At 40.8% G+C, this 17,849-nt stretch overlaps 1 protein-coding gene across 5 annotated transcripts in view; it reads right to left on the reverse strand.

The window, feature by feature from the left end:
• The window catches only part of LOC111657893 (uncharacterized), a 248,117-nt gene that overhangs the window by 26,836 nt on the left and 203,432 nt on the right, over positions 1-17,849 (reverse strand). The gene's annotated exons all lie outside the window — the stretch shown is intronic.

The following is a 17,849-nucleotide window of genomic DNA, read 5'->3' on the forward strand; positions in this document are numbered from 1 at the left end:
AAAAAAAAGTCATAGTATAGTATGGCAAAAAAGTCACAAAACGACATAGACCTAAAAGGTGAAAAAAACGTCACAGTATAGTACAGTGAAAAACATCATATCATAGTATGGCTAAAAAGTGAAAAAAACGACATAGACCTAAAAGGTGAAAAAAACGACATAGTATAGTATGGCAAAAAAAGTGAAAAAAACGTCATAGTATAGTATGGCAAAAAAAGTGAAAAAAACGTCATAGTATAGTATGGCAAAAAAGTCAAAACACGACATAGACCTAAAAAGTGAAAAAAACGTCATAGTATAGTACAGCGAAAAACGCCATAGTATAGTATGGCAAAAAATTCACAAAACGTCATAGACCTAAAAAGCGAAAAAAACGACATAGTATACTATGGCAAAAAATTCACAAAACGTCATAGACCTAAAAAGCGAAAAAAACGACATAGTATACTATGGAAAAAAGTCATAATATAGTAAGACCTAAAAAATGAAAAAACATCATAGTATAGTATAGTATGGCATAAATGAGAAAAGTCATAATATAGCAAGACCTAAAAAATGGAGAAAAAAAAAACGTCGTAGTATAGTAAGGAATAGAATGTCAAAAAACCTTGTAGTATAGTTAGGCATAAAACGGCATTGTATAGTATGGCTATACAGTAACATATAATATAGTAAGTGTAAAACTATTAACTAATCTATAAAAAGTTGAGGTTGTTAAGTGAAGGTATAAAATTGCATAAAAAGTCAAATTGCACTTGAGTAAAGTTCTTACCTGGAGCATCAGTGATGTCACTTCCTGCACCCACAACCTACAGAGATATGACAGATGGTGACATCATCACATCAGCTGTAAAACAAGAAGAAGTAGAAGAATAAGAAGTAACATCATTAAACTATATTCCCAAACACTTGTCACCATCTCTCTCTGTGTCCCTGTCCTGCTCACACTTCCTGACTCTCATCACAGTGACCTTTGACCTCTCAGACAGCATGGGCGTCTGATGCGAAGGACGTGATTAGCGAGGATTTTGTGTTTGTGTGTGTGTGTGTGAGTGCCTGTTCAGTGGAGGGCAGCGACGCGAATCCAAAGCAACACAAACTCTCTGCATGCTCCAGGTTTCCTCGGCCGACTGTGTGTGTGTGTGTGTGTGTGTGTGTGTGTGTGTGTTCCCAGCAGTCTATAGAGGGGCGGTGGAGCGCTCAGAGCTTGGGGATCCCTCACAAAAACCTCCCTCTCTCTTTCCGTTTTCTCTTTATTCATTTTTTTTTTTGCATTCACTGAACTTTCTGAACTTTACAGTTTGAAAAATTGATTAAGCTGAATTCCTAGAATAGAACGTGTCCTTCCCTCCCTCCCTGCTGCAGATCTCGCAGAGTCAGAGGCGATGATTAGTCAGTGGTCACTTTATCACCTCCTAGGAGGGGCTGACTCTACAGATTTTGGTTCCTCATTTCATAGTGATGACAACACAGTTTGGGTCAATATTTAATTATAAGGTCTATCAATAAAGTCCGGTTTAGAGGAACTTTAGCTTTGGTCTTTTTCAATGGAAAATGGAAAAAATAGAGAAGGGATTTTTTCTTTTGTGACCCATCACTACTTGTTCCTCCTCTGTTCTGTAGAACTGCACAATGTTTTTTTCTGTCTTTCAGTATTTAATTATATCTGATTTTAAATCTTCATGTTTCATGTGATATAAATTGCAAGAAAAATCAGCTTTGAAAGATGAAGAGAAGGAAAGTGAAAAACTAGAGGGAAATAAAAGCAGGTTTGGCAGCGGAGGAGAGAAGAAGGTTCAAGGCTCTACTCTCACTTTCATGCTTCTCTCTCAGTCAGTGTGTGTTATCAGGATTAAAGTGTGTAAATGAGCACATTTGTCCAATCATTTCAAAGTCTTTCTCTCTGCTGCACACACACTCTGAGTATTACAAGATTGTGTTACAGTACAGTGTGTGTGTGTGTGTGTGTGTGTTATCTCATGGTTACTCGTCTGACAGTGGTGTGTCTCACATTCATGTGGTCTGGCAAGTGTGAGAAGAAGCAGATCTCTCTTTCAAACGCACACACGAGCATCCAGACTCCAATAAAACAATCTTCACGTTTCCTCTGCTGTCTTTTGTCTTTTTAAGAAAAGCCAAACACATCAGGAGCCTGGACAGAGCAGCTGTATATATATTAGATTTGTGGCTCTGTGTATAACATCCATTCACAACTGCTACTAGAGCAGGATCGTCACAAAAGTGTTTAGAAATAAACGATAAATTTGCTCGTTACCTCCATCAGAGAGGTCGTGCTTTTGGTCCAAATGGTTGTCAGGATGTGAAGAACTGCTCGACAAATCTGAATGAAATGTGGTGTAAAGTTTGGCCTTGGACTGAGTGTGGGATTGTTTTAGGGATTTCCTAACACTGCAGGATTTGAACAGTATTTTTGATGAACTATGACACATGGTCAAATAAAAGCATTTTATATTTGAGTTATTACTGCATCTCAACACAGAAGGATTTATAGGTTGGAACTACTGCTTTTATTAAAGGTTCAAAGATTAATGATCCATTATTAAAAGCATCAGTTACATTATTATTACTTTATAAATGATTCATTAAGTCTCAATAAAGTTGTTAACAATGTATAAACTCTTTAAAGAAGGTTCCTCGTTAGAACGTGGCACCAAACCTTCTTAAATATTTCTCATTAGAGGAAATCTGCAGGTGATTTAAGGTTGAAAGATTTGTTTGTCACATGTTTATATTTTCAGGATGTGCAGATGTGTGAAATGTGTGAGTGTTATGGGGGACGTCCTAAAAGACTAATGTGCAGGTAATAATTAGAATGAGAGTAAAAACACAAGTATATTTAAAATGTTAAAGAACATATTTCAGTACAGGAAGTATCTTTAAACATTTTAAAGTTAACTTTGAACTCTTATTTTTAATTATTTTCAAAATGTGTCAAACTGCAGTGGAAGCACTGATACATATTTACATGTAAACACACACACACACACACACACATATATATATATATAATTCAGTGTGTCTGTATTTAATTTATTCTGCTGCTTTCTAATCTCACTGTGACCTACTGAGGTGAAAGGTCATCTGAGGTCACTGTGGTGCAGCATGGAGGACCACACACACACACACACACACACACACACACACACACACACAGGCAGAGTATCTCATCCACTATCTGTGTTTCTCTCGCAACCTCTTCATCTCTACACAAACTATCTGTTCATCTTTATGCCTTTTTATAAATCAGATCACTTTGTGTGTCTCTGAGTGTGTGTGATGCTCAGGTTTGATAGTGTGTCCTCGGCCAGACGAGGAAGAGACAAACAGCTGAATATAGAAACAGGAAGTTGTTGTATAACATACTAGAACAACTTCCTGCAAAAACAAATCAGCTACCAGCGAAAACTGGAGGAAGAATAATATCACATGATATCTCTTTCATGTGCAGTCGACCGACAGTATGTCAATCTAGATAACTGTCAGCTCCTGTTTGTTTTTCACTGTCAGCTGATTGTAACTGTAACACTGTCTATTGGATCCTGCTCAACAGAAATAAAAGTTTCATTTAAGTTAAGCAGAACCAATACAAAAAAACTATCTGTTCATATTTATGTACTTCAGGTCACCTTGTGTGTGAGATGCTCAGGTTTGATAGTGTGTTCTGGCCAGACGAGGAAGAGACGGACAGCTAAATATAGAAACAGAAAGTTGTTGTGTAAGATACTAGAACAACTTCCTGCAAACACAAATGACCTACAAGCAGGTGAAAGCAGGTGAGAGAGGATTGGAAGGAAGGCTGGAGGAAGAACTGTATGATATAGCGTTGTATTGGTTCACAGCTCAACACAGGAACAAGGTGCTAGCCTGCCAAAATAAAAGGAGGTAAAAGCTGTCGAAGTCTCTGGTGACAGCAGATGTGCATGTTGCAGCAGCGTAACCCATGACCTGAGCTCACCTATTTCTATCTGTGCTATTTATAGAATATAATGAAGGTGATGGGAATACGTGTGCGGGTAAGATAAAAAGAGAGAGAGAGTGTGAGGAGCGTTTTGTTGTCTGTACCTGCGCATGGCGACGGAGCTTTGAATACCACCATCACTTCCTGGTTTGGGTTCTTGGTTTGCATATCGTCTGGCTCCTGTGTGTGAGATAGCACGTTAAATAATCAGTCAGATATGAGACATCAGAGTGTTGACTTTGCTTCCTCCACAGACAGAGACAGAGATGGACGGGTGATAAAAAGATACGGAGGGAGAATAAAACTATACACTGTATATGGTTGATCTTGTGTGTGCGAAAAGTTGGTTTAACTTTTACTTCCTGCAAGTTTTTCCAAAGGCCCAAGAACCACAAAACTAACCAGAGCCTCAGTTATCTGTGTTTTCAAAACAAAAGCTTTTTTTAAACAGTGTCTTTATATGAATGATTCCTGCATGTGTTTATCCACTTAATCTGTGTGTACGTGACACCCAACACACACACACACACACACACACAGTCGCACACACACACACACACACACAGTCGCACACACACAGAGGTCTAATTAAGACGGATGAGACAGCGCACACACTTCTCCTCACCTCCTGGTTATTGATGAGGCAGAGGGGTCAAAGGTTACAGAAACACCATCTGTGTGTGTGTGTAACTTTCACTACTTCTCCTTCGTCACTGCAGTTTTTCTTTTTTCAGATAAAGACAAGTGTTTTTTTCTTATTTCTCTCCATCCTTCTCTTCCCTTGCTTTTTCTAAAAATCTTTATGTTTTAATTTATACTCCGTCACCCGACTTCCTCCTTTTCTCTCATCATAATTACTACGTCTAACAATAAAACATAACAAGCTACTTGCACTTGCAGTTGTTCAAAATCTCTCCAGCTCTTTTTTAAAAATTATTATTAATGTTTCCATCTTATCAATTTTTAATCAAGACACAATGATTTATACATGCATTGTATATTGCTAAAATAATGAAGCTAAAGCTACATGTTTAAGGAAAAAAGTTAGCCTCTTCACCAGTGGAAGACACATGAAAAAGACACAGAAATAAGGAAGTTGTATGGCAGGGCAGAGCTGGTATTAGAGGGCACAACTGTAATTAGACTGTTATTTGTTCTAACATTACATCATACAAGTATGTTTCATTTTAAAACAGAAAAGGGTTTGAGAATGAAGGCTAGCCGGTGAGTTTAGCTAAACTATGCTAAAGTTAGCCTAAAGTCTGATATTAGCTACTCGGCTGGTGGCTGTCTGAAACAGATGTGTCTCTAATGTCAACTGTAACCCCATAAAGTTTTGTATTTAGCTAATACATGGCTCTTGTCTTAAATAACAGTAGCTTACTACTGTTGGTATTAAGCTAGTTAGCTAGGTTTATGTTAGCGCAGATAAACACACTGTTTAATCCATTCCTTTCAACATTGCTCTTGTGTTTTACAGATAGCAAAATGAAACTTCTGGGCCCATATACAGTACGTCCACATCTGATTCAGACTGTTATGCTCTGGTGTTAGCTAACAGCTGGAAGATTTGTCTGTATGTCCAGATGTGGAAGCAGCATCTGACAACCGTGGAAACCAGGGCGTATACTGGCCCAGGAGAAAACGCAAGCATGTGACCCAAGTATAGGCAAAACTGTTTTGGCACATGAATCCAAAAGCTCCAATTACATATACAGATTGTTTCGTTTTCTAAAATTATAATAACAATCCTGGAATATCGAGAATGGGAATTCATTTTTCTGGCTTGGAAAACTTGGAAGTTGCAGTTTTCTTTTTTTTTTTTTTAATCCCAACAGCACACGACTCACCAGAAAATATTTGTTAGAGTAACTTGATTTTAAACTGGAAATGTCCTCTGAGCTTCAGGACGACCACATTATTCGTCTCCCTGTCTCTCTCTGGATGCCTGTGGTCTGGGTCCTCTGAAACTCTTCATCCCTTCTTTCCCTCCTCCTCTCTCATCTCCTATCTCTTCATCTCTTTTCTTTTTTTTTCCTTTTTTTGATCCAGTGAGTTTTACTAATATTCCCCAAAAATAGCTGCGGCCTGACCAGCAAATTCTTTCTCTTACTGAGAGATGACTACTGTGTGTGTGTGTGTGTGTGTGTGTGTGTGTGTGTGTGTGTGTGTGTGTAGCGCTGCCAGTTGTTCATTCTTTCTTCTTTTTTTTTTGTTCCTGACCACATATGAAGAAAACTGAATTATAATGGAGACCATTATTAAGGCTTAGCAGAGACCTGATAGCTCTGTGCATTGAGGATCGTTATGATGTGTGTGTTGTGTGTTTGTGTGTTTGTGTGTGTGTGTGTGTGTGTGCTGGATTTTCCCCCTGGTATTCACAGTGAATACAAAAACATTAAAGTGTCGGGCGGCATTACTGTAATTGCCGTTTTAGATCTGATTCGATACAGACCTCTCTGGGGAAATTTTCGGAAATGTGTGTGTGTGTGTGAGCATAAGGGCGAGCGAGAGAGAAAGAGAGAGAGAGAGAGAGAGTTATCCAGCTGGGAAACTGACTGATTATCATTATAATTTCTGGGAAATGAGCAGCGTTAGTGAACACAGACGAACTGTGTTTATCGCTAATTAGTTCTATTTTATTATTGTAGTTGGGTTGTGGTAAATGAAATACGTTGTGTTTCTTTGTATCATCAGCTGTGTTTAGACACACGTCATGTTGGTGAAACACAAGACGAATTGAAATATATTTGTTTGTAGCAGCTCTGAGAGCATGTCAAGGATTTATGATTCAGTTGGACGGTGTGTACCACACCACAGTGTTCGGGTCCTGCAGGCGGTGAAAGGTTAGAAAAGTGGTTTTTAAAAAACTAGCAGTAAGTTTTTATTTACCTTTGACAGTCCAGGCTGCAGTCTCTTCTTCCTCAGAGGTGTTTCAGGTTGTTTCATCTGGATCCTCACTGGAGGATTTCATCCAAGAACAAGTTTGATGAACAAAGTGCTGAAGCCACTTGTCGCAAAGCATTATTAAAAATTATCTCCTCGCCTTAACCTTTCACTAACTCTGAAATTCAATGCATTTTATTTAATCCATTTTAACTTATTTTAATTATTTATTTATCATTTTATTATTATTCCTTATTAGTTAATGTTTTTAACATGTTTTTATGTTCATTTTTTGGCTTTTCATGTGATTTCTTTCTTGTGAAGCACCTAGTAAAAGTTTATTATTATATTATTATATTACTATATGAATCTTAGTGTTTCTTTCCCTGAACTTGGTGCCTTGACTTTACATTGAGATGCACTAAAAACCTTTACAAGGCTCTAGGTTCAGAAACTGGGTCGACTCCCTTCAGTGTATCCAGCTTCTTAATATAGACACATCCATGGTTGTAGCTCATGTGACACTCATAAAACCAACAGTATGTAAATGTTATTGCCTGGCAGCTGTAGAACGTCATGTCATCTCGCTGTCCAATTAATTACCTGCTGCTTTCAGATGTGACAGCTGATGTGATGCTTTTCTCTCTCGCGGTGATCTGAGGTCACAGTCCTGTGGTTTCCTCCTGGCTGGCTTCTTCCCTCTTCAGATAAATGTTAGACCCAGATGTCTGGATGTCTGTAAAGACGAAGATGACGGAGAGAACTGTAAGAAAAATGCTCCAAAAGCTGCTTCTGTATTCTCTGTTGTGAAAAAATTTAAGGCCCCATATTTTACACTTTTACTGTATTTTATTTTGAAGTTTTAATCTATTTCTGAGCCTCTCTTCTGATTGGCTGACTGTTTTCTGAACGATCAAATAAAAAATATAGCAGATAAACACTCAGAGAAACCAAATCATGGATGGCGGGTCCAGGTGGGCGGGGTTTGCAGTGACTGCTTTGTTGTGACATCACAAATTACAGGAAGTCCTGACGGCTGGTTTTAAGGCTCAGTTTCTGAATACAGGCTGTGTGCATTTCTCTGTGGACTGAGGCTTCGATACTTTCACAGTATTAATATAGAAGCTAGAGCTGATCTATAATCACACTACACATGAATATAAATCAATAATACCTTTAGACTATATGAGACCTTTAAATTTGATGTGTTTCCCGTTTTTGCTGTTAAAATGACAATAAATGTTCTTTTCAAAGTAAGCAAGTAGAGACTCAACTTTTCCCCCCAGCGATGATGAAACAGCAAGAGCATGAGACATAAACTTACCAAATGAGTAAAAGGAGCACAAACACACACACAAACACACACACACGCTGAGTCATTGAGCCCAGATGTCTTTATTTGCCTCTTCACCTCCGTACAACAGAATTACTGTTGAAGCCAGAACACTCATAAAACTTGATTTAATCCAAACACACACTCATACCATGCACTCACAAACCGTTCAACACACAAAGACGCACACTCGCTTGCATTGTCATGAACTCACCTGACAGCATACTCACTATTTCTCACAAACACACACACACTCTGTTGACCTAATGAACTGTGTGTTGCTGGTGTGTCATCATGGGAAACTGGCTCTACATGTGTTATCTATAAACAGCGTGTGTGTCACAGTGTGTGTGATACACGTGTATAAGTCGTGACGTTTGTGGGAAACGGGTTGTTTTGCCCCCAGCGCAGTGCAGACTAATAGTTTTGGGATGTGTGTATCGCCTTGTTGGCACAGATCGGTGTGACTGTCAGCAGGAGGCCCGACACCCCGAGGACACGCAGACGTTTTAACACAAGTGTCGGCGTGGAGCAGCCGGGTTACGAGCCGCTCGCTGCTGCCCAGCGAAATGCCAGTCTGCGGTCAGACGCTCTGTCAGACACTAATCCTCACCATCCATCAGAGGAAGAGGCAGCGAGGGAGCGAGGGAGGCAGAACAAAAGACACTAAAGTACTTTTATGGCAAAATCATACGTATAGCAAGAAAACACATGTTGGTTATTATTCTTTGACATTTATATATTCAAAACCATGACCAAAACTTTCCCCTGAAATAACTCAGACAAATAGAATTTGTTGGAGTGTATCTGATATTATCAGCTCATCAGTGACTGATCACAGAATGAAAACACAACTGTTGTATCAAGACAACCCAACCTGAACCCAACAAGTCCCGATGATGGTTTCACGACCCGGCTGTAAAGCCATGACAGAAGTGAGGGAAAGTCAGGATGAAGGCAGATAATTGAGTAAGTAATCTATTTAAAAGAAGTAGCACAGATGAGACAAAAAGAACTGTGGGATGTGGGCGTCACTGCAGCTCTGCAGCATGTAGCTACTTGGGCGCAGCGATGCGCAGAGCTAAAGTCGAGCTGAAGCTAAAATTGCAAAGAAAGACGAAGTAAAAAGTCACAAGAAAGAAAGATGAGCCAAAAAAACGGGAATGGGAATGAAAAAGAAAGTTGATGAAGTAAGAAACCATCAGTCTTCCTCTGATATTCTGCTGTAAACACGTCGATCATCGTCTGTTACTGCGTCATGGTCGTCATATTTTCCCCTCCATGCCTCATTTTTTCTCGTCATCCATCACGTTATTTTGTCAGGAAAACACGCTGTCGCCGCCGACATCCCTCTATCTTTTTTGTTTTCTTCCTCCCATGAAAGGAGGAACTAAACTTTGGTTAAATGACTCAGAAATCACAACGATTAGAGACAGCGGCTGCTCAGAAATATCAGTCTGCTCGTTTGATGTTTGTTTTATTTCTGCATCAAGTTAGTTTTATCAAAACATCGTCGTTTAATCATCTGTAATCACAAAGGGTTCCTACGAACTGGTGTGACGCAGCTTTGCTCACTTCACTGAAACCAAACTTTCTTTTTGATTTTGTTGAGTCATTTTGGTTTAGTCGAAGATGCAGTCTACATGTTTTCAAAACTCAAGTGGTTCCTGTTACTGACACAAAAACGTGTCTTTTTGTACAGAAACTAAAAGGTTTATTTAGATTGGAAACCACCACCGTCCAAAACTGCTTCCTAAACAGAGAAACCATCAGGGTTTTCTGATCTTCAGCGGCTCTCACACAGACAACGGAAACAAACCCAACTGTAAAAAAAGAACACAATACATATAAACTTTAAGTATTTTATGCTATGATGAATGATTGTTTTGTGCGTTACTTGTTGAACTCAAGATACTGAGGATCCGTTAGCCAAACTGATAATGTTTATTTAGATAGACAGGACCCCCAGAGTGACTACAAACAACTCTGTCAGTCGTTTGTGTCTTTTTGTGGTTGTTTTTTGCATCTTTGTTGTTATTTTTGCGTCCCCTGGTCATTTTGTGTATTTTAACTGAGCTCCAGGATTTTCAAACATGAAATATTAACAGTCACTTCATACAGAGGGTTTTGCCCAGGGGCCCCCCTGACGTCTCGGGCCCCAGGGCCTGTGCCTCGTACGGCCTGTTCGGTACTCCATCGATGTGTTTGAGGTAAAGGGCATCACTCACTTCCTTCCCTCAGGCATGACTGAAGGTTCAAACCCGGAACCTCGCGGCCAACAAAAGTGGCATTTTACTACAAAAGAAGCCGCCTCCTCGGTCCTCGCCCTGCAGACACGGCTGCAGACACACAGCTCTGATCAAATGAAACTCTAATTAAGTTGTCGCACACCAGCCTTGAGGGGTAGTATAAAAAAAACCCCACATCCTTGTTTTACCCCGAAGTCTTCCCACAAGCCGAGGCGAGGAAGGGGAGGGAGGGGGGGGGGGGGGGGGGGGGGGGGCGCCACTTTGTACTTAATTAGTTCAAGGAATCTGCATGAAATCCTGGACTGTTTGACCACAATTAGTCACTGACCTCGTATCCTGTGGGCATCAAACGCGGCACAGATAGTTCCCTGCTTCATGCTAAATTTGTCACATGTTAAGTTTTGGTTTCTGTTTTTCAAACAGACACGTCTTTAATCTATTTAATCTATAACATATGATAAAAAAGGAGATCGAACTCTTCTCGTGCAAAGGAACTTTTCTAAATTTGTTTGCGCTATGAATATTATTGTGTTTAATAAAAAGCAGAGTATTGACGTCGTCTGAGCTCTCAGGAGCTACAGCCTTTATTAATCTGATGGTCAAGTGTTTATTAACACAGAGAACAGCACACCAGGATATAGTTCATTTCTTTATGGTGATCCAAAACAAAGAGCGCCACGTGTCAAACCTCCGTCTCCCCAGTAAAATGAACCATTAGCCAAATCTGTAACTGCTGAGTGACTTCCAGCTCGCGCAGTTTGAGTTTCTCTTTCTGTGTGTTCCTTTTCCACGGTGGCTTTCCTGTTGTTCGCTTGTCGTCCTCCGCGGCTCTGCCGGGCTGTTTGCTTGTTTATTCATTACGGCAGCTGCCCAGCTGTGCTCCACGCAGCTTTCATTCGGTTAATGGAGGTTACCTAAGAGCACAAATGATGGTAAAAATGTGCAAAGCTAATTGGTGCGGCTTGTGATTACATAGCAAAAGGTCAACTAACCCATTTCAAATTAATATAATAAAAGCCTTTCTGATGATCATCTTTTTCCACAGCGAGGATCCAAATCGTATCGTTCTGTGAAGCAGGTTCTCGTGTTATTTATCCGCCTCTTTAACCTCTTAAAACCTGAAGTTCATCCACTTCATCACAGTCAAAGTGAGTCTGATTTTCCCCCCTCAAAACTCCTCTTGAAGTTGTTTTAAATACGAAAAATACACATATAAACTATTTCATACACGTGTTCTATAGACGCTTGTTTAAGATTCATATTGAAACGAAAAACATGGAAAAGTATCATTAAGGTATCGGCTCTGAAATCGAACATAATGGTCACGAGAACAGATCTGCACGTCTGAAAACCTCTGGAAGGCAAGAGAGAGGGAGGAAAACGAAAGATAAGGACAACTGAACAGTGGGATTGAACTGATTTGCACGGGATGGTTCGTAGATTTACATTGTGGTATTATTTACTGCACCAGTTTAGCTCGGAATTTCTTTGTCAAAACCAGGTGCCTACATTACCCACAGTGCAACTCAGCTGCTGCCAGTCTGGTCTGAGATGCAGGTGTGTTATTGTAACGTAGACTCGAGCTTCTAGCCTCAAGCAGAGATGAGGAGCGGGCTGCAGACGTCTGGTTACATCACTTCTTTCCAGCTCTACCCCCCCCCCCAGATTTGTTTTCATTTTCAGACTCCAGACTTCAGACTTGAGGCAACATGTCAGGCGTCACGCAGCTCCCACTGCAGCGTCAGACGGCTTCATACAGCTTTATTTTTACCTATACCTTTGTCCTCATTTGTAAGCGGCCTGTTCCTTGTAGATAATAGCAACCCCTCGGGCACCGGCTGATCGCACCGGCCGTGACTTTCCGTAAACTCCCCCCCTCCCTGATTCTGATTTGGAGCAGCAGCAAATCCAAAAGCAACAGCAAACAACGGGCCGATGATGCAAATGAGTCGTGTTCAGCAGAATCTGCGTTTGTGTTGGACGTCAGTGAAGACTCAGAGGTCGTGAGCTTCGCTCTGCTGCCTGTAAATCTCACTGTAAATCTGTGATTCAAGTCTCTGTGTGTGTATGTGTGTGTGGTGAATCAGATGGCAGTCACGATGATGTCATCACTAATATAACCCAGTTTGGTGGGTCACCAGGGTGCCACTAAAGTGTGTGTGTGTGTGTTTGTGTGTGTGTGTGTGTGGGGTAATGAGGTCATTATTGACTGTCAGAACCTCGGTTTTGTTTTGACTCTTTCATCCTGTTGAATCAACTTTCAGTTTGTTTGTTTTTTATGCATCTCATCTTGATCGTGTTTCATGCCGTTTATTCTATTTATTCATTTATTTTTAATTTTCTCTTTTCATAAAAGTGTGGAAAATGTGGTCGTTCTTCTACAGGTTCAACTGCGAACAGATCTTTCGGACGAGAGCCAGAGTCAGTGAATCTGGTGTCAGCAGCCGGGTTTCCATCGCAGTGTTTCTGGATGTCGTGTCACTTTTCTAAATTCACGTGTTTCCACGACTCGTTTTTTTAGTTCACAATTTCCAACTGCGCTTAAAGCAGGTTAATGGAAACACGTCTTATGTAGAAGTCTAACATTTTGTTTGTTTTCTACCTGGAGCACTTTCTATTCTTGTGTGTCAGCTGAAAGATTCTAATTATTTTTATCTTGTGTACACGTGTTATTACTTTGTGTGCACAAGATAATAGTTTGTGCAAACACGATGTGGGTCTTGTGTTTGCTGCAGAAGTTTCACTGGATTGTAGAGAAGTTGTGTAGCGTCACTTCACAGACTTTTATTGATCTAGTTACTGACGTTCTTGTTTTCAAGTTTATTGGCCACAGATTATATTATTATTGTTATAGATGTTTTATTGGCAGAGCACCTGAACAACAGCACACCTGGAGCGTGTGTTTGACCCATCACTTCTTCTCCCACACACCTGTTGCAGAGGAGACAGGTGTGCACTGATATTTTCTTTTGTGCAACTTTGTTGTTTAATATGCGTTTTAATTATATTGTTTTATGACAGAATAAAACTTTCTTCTCGCACTCTTTCCCTCAATCTCCACTTTCCTCTCTCTCCTTTCATTGTGTGTGTGTGTGTGTGTTCACTTCCTGTGTCCCACTAAGCCTCTAAAGCCTAAGCTAAACACCTCGGCTGTGAAAGGTCATACCAGGGTCAGAGGAAATTGAAAATATGTCTGTTAGCAAAACTCACACGCATCATTATACACACACACACACACACACACACACACACACACACACACAGTCTCCACTCAGGCAAACCGAGGTATGGGAGTGTATGTGTGTGTGTTTAGGTTGTGTTAAAAGCTTAAACGGACATAGCTGTGGAATGTAAAGATAAGGCGTCTTTGCTTATACAAAGAAACACACACACACACACACACTCGCGCTGCAGCCACACGAAAGCGGTAATTATCTAACCTACACACATAACGGCGTTAACGGGCTAAGCGCGGCCAAATGTTTCCGTCCCTGACCTGGAATGGAAACGCTGCGAGTCTGACGCGTTACACAAGACGCTGTGAGCTGAAATGGAGCGGATGAGGTCGCCTACCGATCCAGAGGTTGTGTGTGTATTTGTGTTTGACCTCTGAACAATCGGTCATTATCTCACCACAACCAGTTCAATCAGAGCGGCAGGTTCTGAATCAGCTTTGAATCAGAGCTGCTTTTAGCGTCGTCATCAACTCTCCTTCCTCAGGTTTTCAGGTTCAACTCAATTTTAACTCAACTTTGTCCTTTTATGGGATCAAAGCTTGATATTATTTATTGACCTCAATGATCATAATCGTGCAGATCTGAATATATTTCTCATATAAGATCTAATATATAAACATACATTTATTAATATACACATATATAGTATTTGCACTGATTGTACTATATAATTGTACCATATAATATTTTCTTATACATATATATTTCCGAATGTATGAAAAACGAGTGATGCATTCTCATTGTTATTACAGTCTGTAATGAAACAGCAACTGTTTGCACTCGTATTGTAAAATAATGTGAGTCCTTTCATTTAACGACATCGTATTTTTTCAGATGTGTCAGTACGTACTTCCTAAATTGTTCCGTCTATTATATATTTTACCTTTATTGGCTGAAAAGTCTCGTTCTCCAGTAATATTATTAGTCAATAATAAAGAAGATTCACTGCTTGTTGATGACATCAACACCAGGATCATAATTTAAGTTAAAGGAAGTATCTTGGAGCTTTGTTGTCATGGTTACAGTATTTAAACATGTTGTCAAGGTCACAGAGGTCACGCTTGTCTGTCAGTGTGGAATGGGGAACAGCTCTATAATAAAGTCATCTCACTTCCTCCTTTCATCCCGTCATCACAACCCTCACCCCCCACATCAAATTTGGTGACACACACTTCAGACCTTGAATGTTTCAGGGGCATTTTGTCTCTGTGTTTACGGTTTATTTTACTGCTGCCAACGGGGAATATTACGTCACTATGGTGACCGTGATCACAGTAAAGAATTTCTGCTTGGTTGTTAGTGATATAAGACGCAATCTAAGATGGGACTCTGCTGAACTGATATGAAGAATCTGGGTTCGTCGAGACACGGCATCACTTTGAGGAGTGTCGCCTGCCGGGCTGCAACGACGCCGTGTAACAAAAACTGACCGGAAGAATATTGTTTGTGAACTAGAATAAGAGTAGAAGTAATAAAACAAACCCCCTTTTGAGTTCGCCTGCGCCGTGCAACGACAGAGGAGCTGCAGAGGAGAACGGGGTGAAGCGTCTCGGATATAAATAGCTCAGCTGTGTCTGTCTGCGGAGCTGCGACGCTCTCCATGGTGCTGACACTCCCACCGTCTCACCTAAAGTGAAGTTTTATGTAGCTCTGATCCGACAGCTTTGAAAAGTGTCTGGGCTGAACCGCGAGAAGCCGAAATACGAGGCGAGGAGCTTCAGCCGTTACAGAAGAAACCCACTCGAAGTCGTCGGGACGGCGTTTCACTGTGGTAAAACATTAAAGAGGTGTCTGCATATATATATGAACTTTATGAATATATAAATAAGAGAGAGGCTGAACAGTATATACACCCTCCTCTGCAGGGTTTAATGCGCCTTTTGCATAATCTGTGACTCTCTCCTCTGTGAGCAGGTTGTAAACTTCAGACTGTTTCTCTGGAGGATTCACATACATCACATTACAAACAGTCTGTAACACATGGGTCACTGCGTGACTGTCCAGGTTACACATGCTTCAACTTTATCTTTTAGCTATGATTGCGGTTTTCAAAGATAATAAATGTATTTTTCTGCATGTTTTTAAAAATATTTTAAATGTTATTTTTATTTCTTAATCTTATATTTTGTGGTTTTTTTGTTGAGTTTTTGAACTTCTTGAAAGTTATTTTTGTCTGCGTATTATAATGTGCTTAGATGACACTTACAGCTTATGAATGACCAGATTAGACACTGACAAAGGTCAGAAAAAGGAACCACTACAGGGACGTTTTTCCCTTTTCTTTTACTTCTAAGTTGTTTGTGACTTTAGCTCTTTTTTTTAATGTGTTCTCAGGTTTTACAATTTACAATTTCTTAATCCGCTAGAATTACTAAACACAAACTCCCAGCAGAAAAACAATGTATGCAAAAGTGTGATAAACTTAAATGATCAGAACTTGTTTTGTGTTCAAGAATGAACCTTTAAACCAACGTGCAGAAGAGGAAAATGCAGATGTGGTCACGTGAAACTGTGATCACGGTCATATACGAGGAAAAATACGCTTGAAAAACCGCAAAAAACTTTGACTAAAACTGATGAAGTGAGAAAGTTGCAACTAAGCATTTATCTGAACTTATGGAGCAGAATGAGTCAGACGGGTTCAACCTTTCTCTCAAGTCAGCAGACAGTATGAGGTGTGTGTGTGTGTGTGTGTGTGTGTGTGTGTGTGTGTGTGTCATGTAAGTATCTGATGTCAATGTGTGCACAAATCAATATTTTTAAAACTTCCACAAGAGAAAAAGGTGCAAACATCAACTTCAAGACAAGAAACGTCAAGAAAACAATGAATTTTTCTTTCTTTCTTTCCCTCTTTTCTCTCTCTCTCTCTCTCTCTCTCTCTTTCTGGCCGGCTGCCATGTGATTCTCCTCCGCTAGGCGGCAGCATTGAGCCGCTGTCAGAGAATGAGTGTGAGACGTTGAGAGGGAGAGAAGGAAAAAGAGAAAGAGAAGGAGAGAGAGAAGGACCTGGTGTTCCTCAGTGAAACAAACCCAAAGGAGCAGAAACCCCTCTGGGTGTCATCCACTCTTCCCTGAGGGATGAAAGAGGTGAAGAGGGATGAAGAGAACAGAGGAGGAGGAGGAGGAGGTGAACAGAAGATACTGAGAAGAAGAAGAAGAAGTGTAGACTAAAACAAAGAGGAGGTCAAGCAACAGATGAGGAGACTAAATGAATGACAGGAAGAAAACAGGAAGAATTTTCTGTGATGATCATTCACACTCAATAATCGGTTACCATGTGTAGGACACTTTGCGTGTGTGTGTGTGTGTGTGTGTGTGTGAGTGAGTGTGTGTTGCAGCTGTAGCGAGGGTCTCCACCAGTCTCTGTCCCCTGTTACGTAAGGGCCTCCGATATCCCTGAACACAGTCAGAGGACCTAATTGAAGCCAGTCATTTTCTTTGGAATATATGTAGCAGCAGCCACATTGTGCTGGGAATAGCCACAACCTCTCCTCACCCCCCCTCACCCCCCGGCCACCCACACACACCCACCTCACCCCCCCTGCCCCAAGTGCCCGCATCTCATGATCTGCTTGTTTTCTGGAGAAACTGAACCATCGGACGCATCGTTCGTCAGAGTTATTTTCGGTTCAGGAGAAGTTAGACAGAACAGAGTGAGAGAGGTGGCAGATGTGTAATGATGACGATGATGATGATGATGATGATGATGATGGGAACCAACTAATGAGGGGCTTCATCAGGAAATGTCTACAGACACAGCAATGGCTCGAATGACCAGCCTGTAGCTCTTCAGCAAGAACCCCTCAGCTACTCCAGTGTGAATGAGAGTAAATGATGGAGAGGGTGAAGTGATAAAGAGTTTCAACTGCTGCAGAGGAAACCGTTTGGCACAGACTCTGGAGACTCCGAGTATAAACTGACTCTGCGTCTCTTACTGAACCCGGTGATTTATTTTTTCTTTCTGAAGAACTTCAATTGAATTTGAGAGTGATTCTGAGTCTGATGCTTCTAGCAGCCGGTAGGAGAGTGAAGCGGCATCAGCCCCGGTGTGCGCGCAGCAGCGCTGTTTTCAGTCTGCAGGTGATTAGTTCAAGAGTGCGCACGTCCTGCACGGAGACAGAAGTCATAAAAGTAACTGCAAGCCCTGTTTCTCTACAACCCCCCCC

The sequence above is a fragment of the Seriola lalandi genome, unplaced genomic scaffold (genome assembly GCF_002814215.2).
Source record: "Seriola lalandi dorsalis isolate HSWRI2012SDOR001 ecotype SW California unplaced genomic scaffold, Sedor1 jcf7180002054418, whole genome shotgun sequence".
Lineage (NCBI taxonomy): Eukaryota > Metazoa > Chordata > Actinopteri > Carangiformes > Carangidae > Seriola > Seriola lalandi.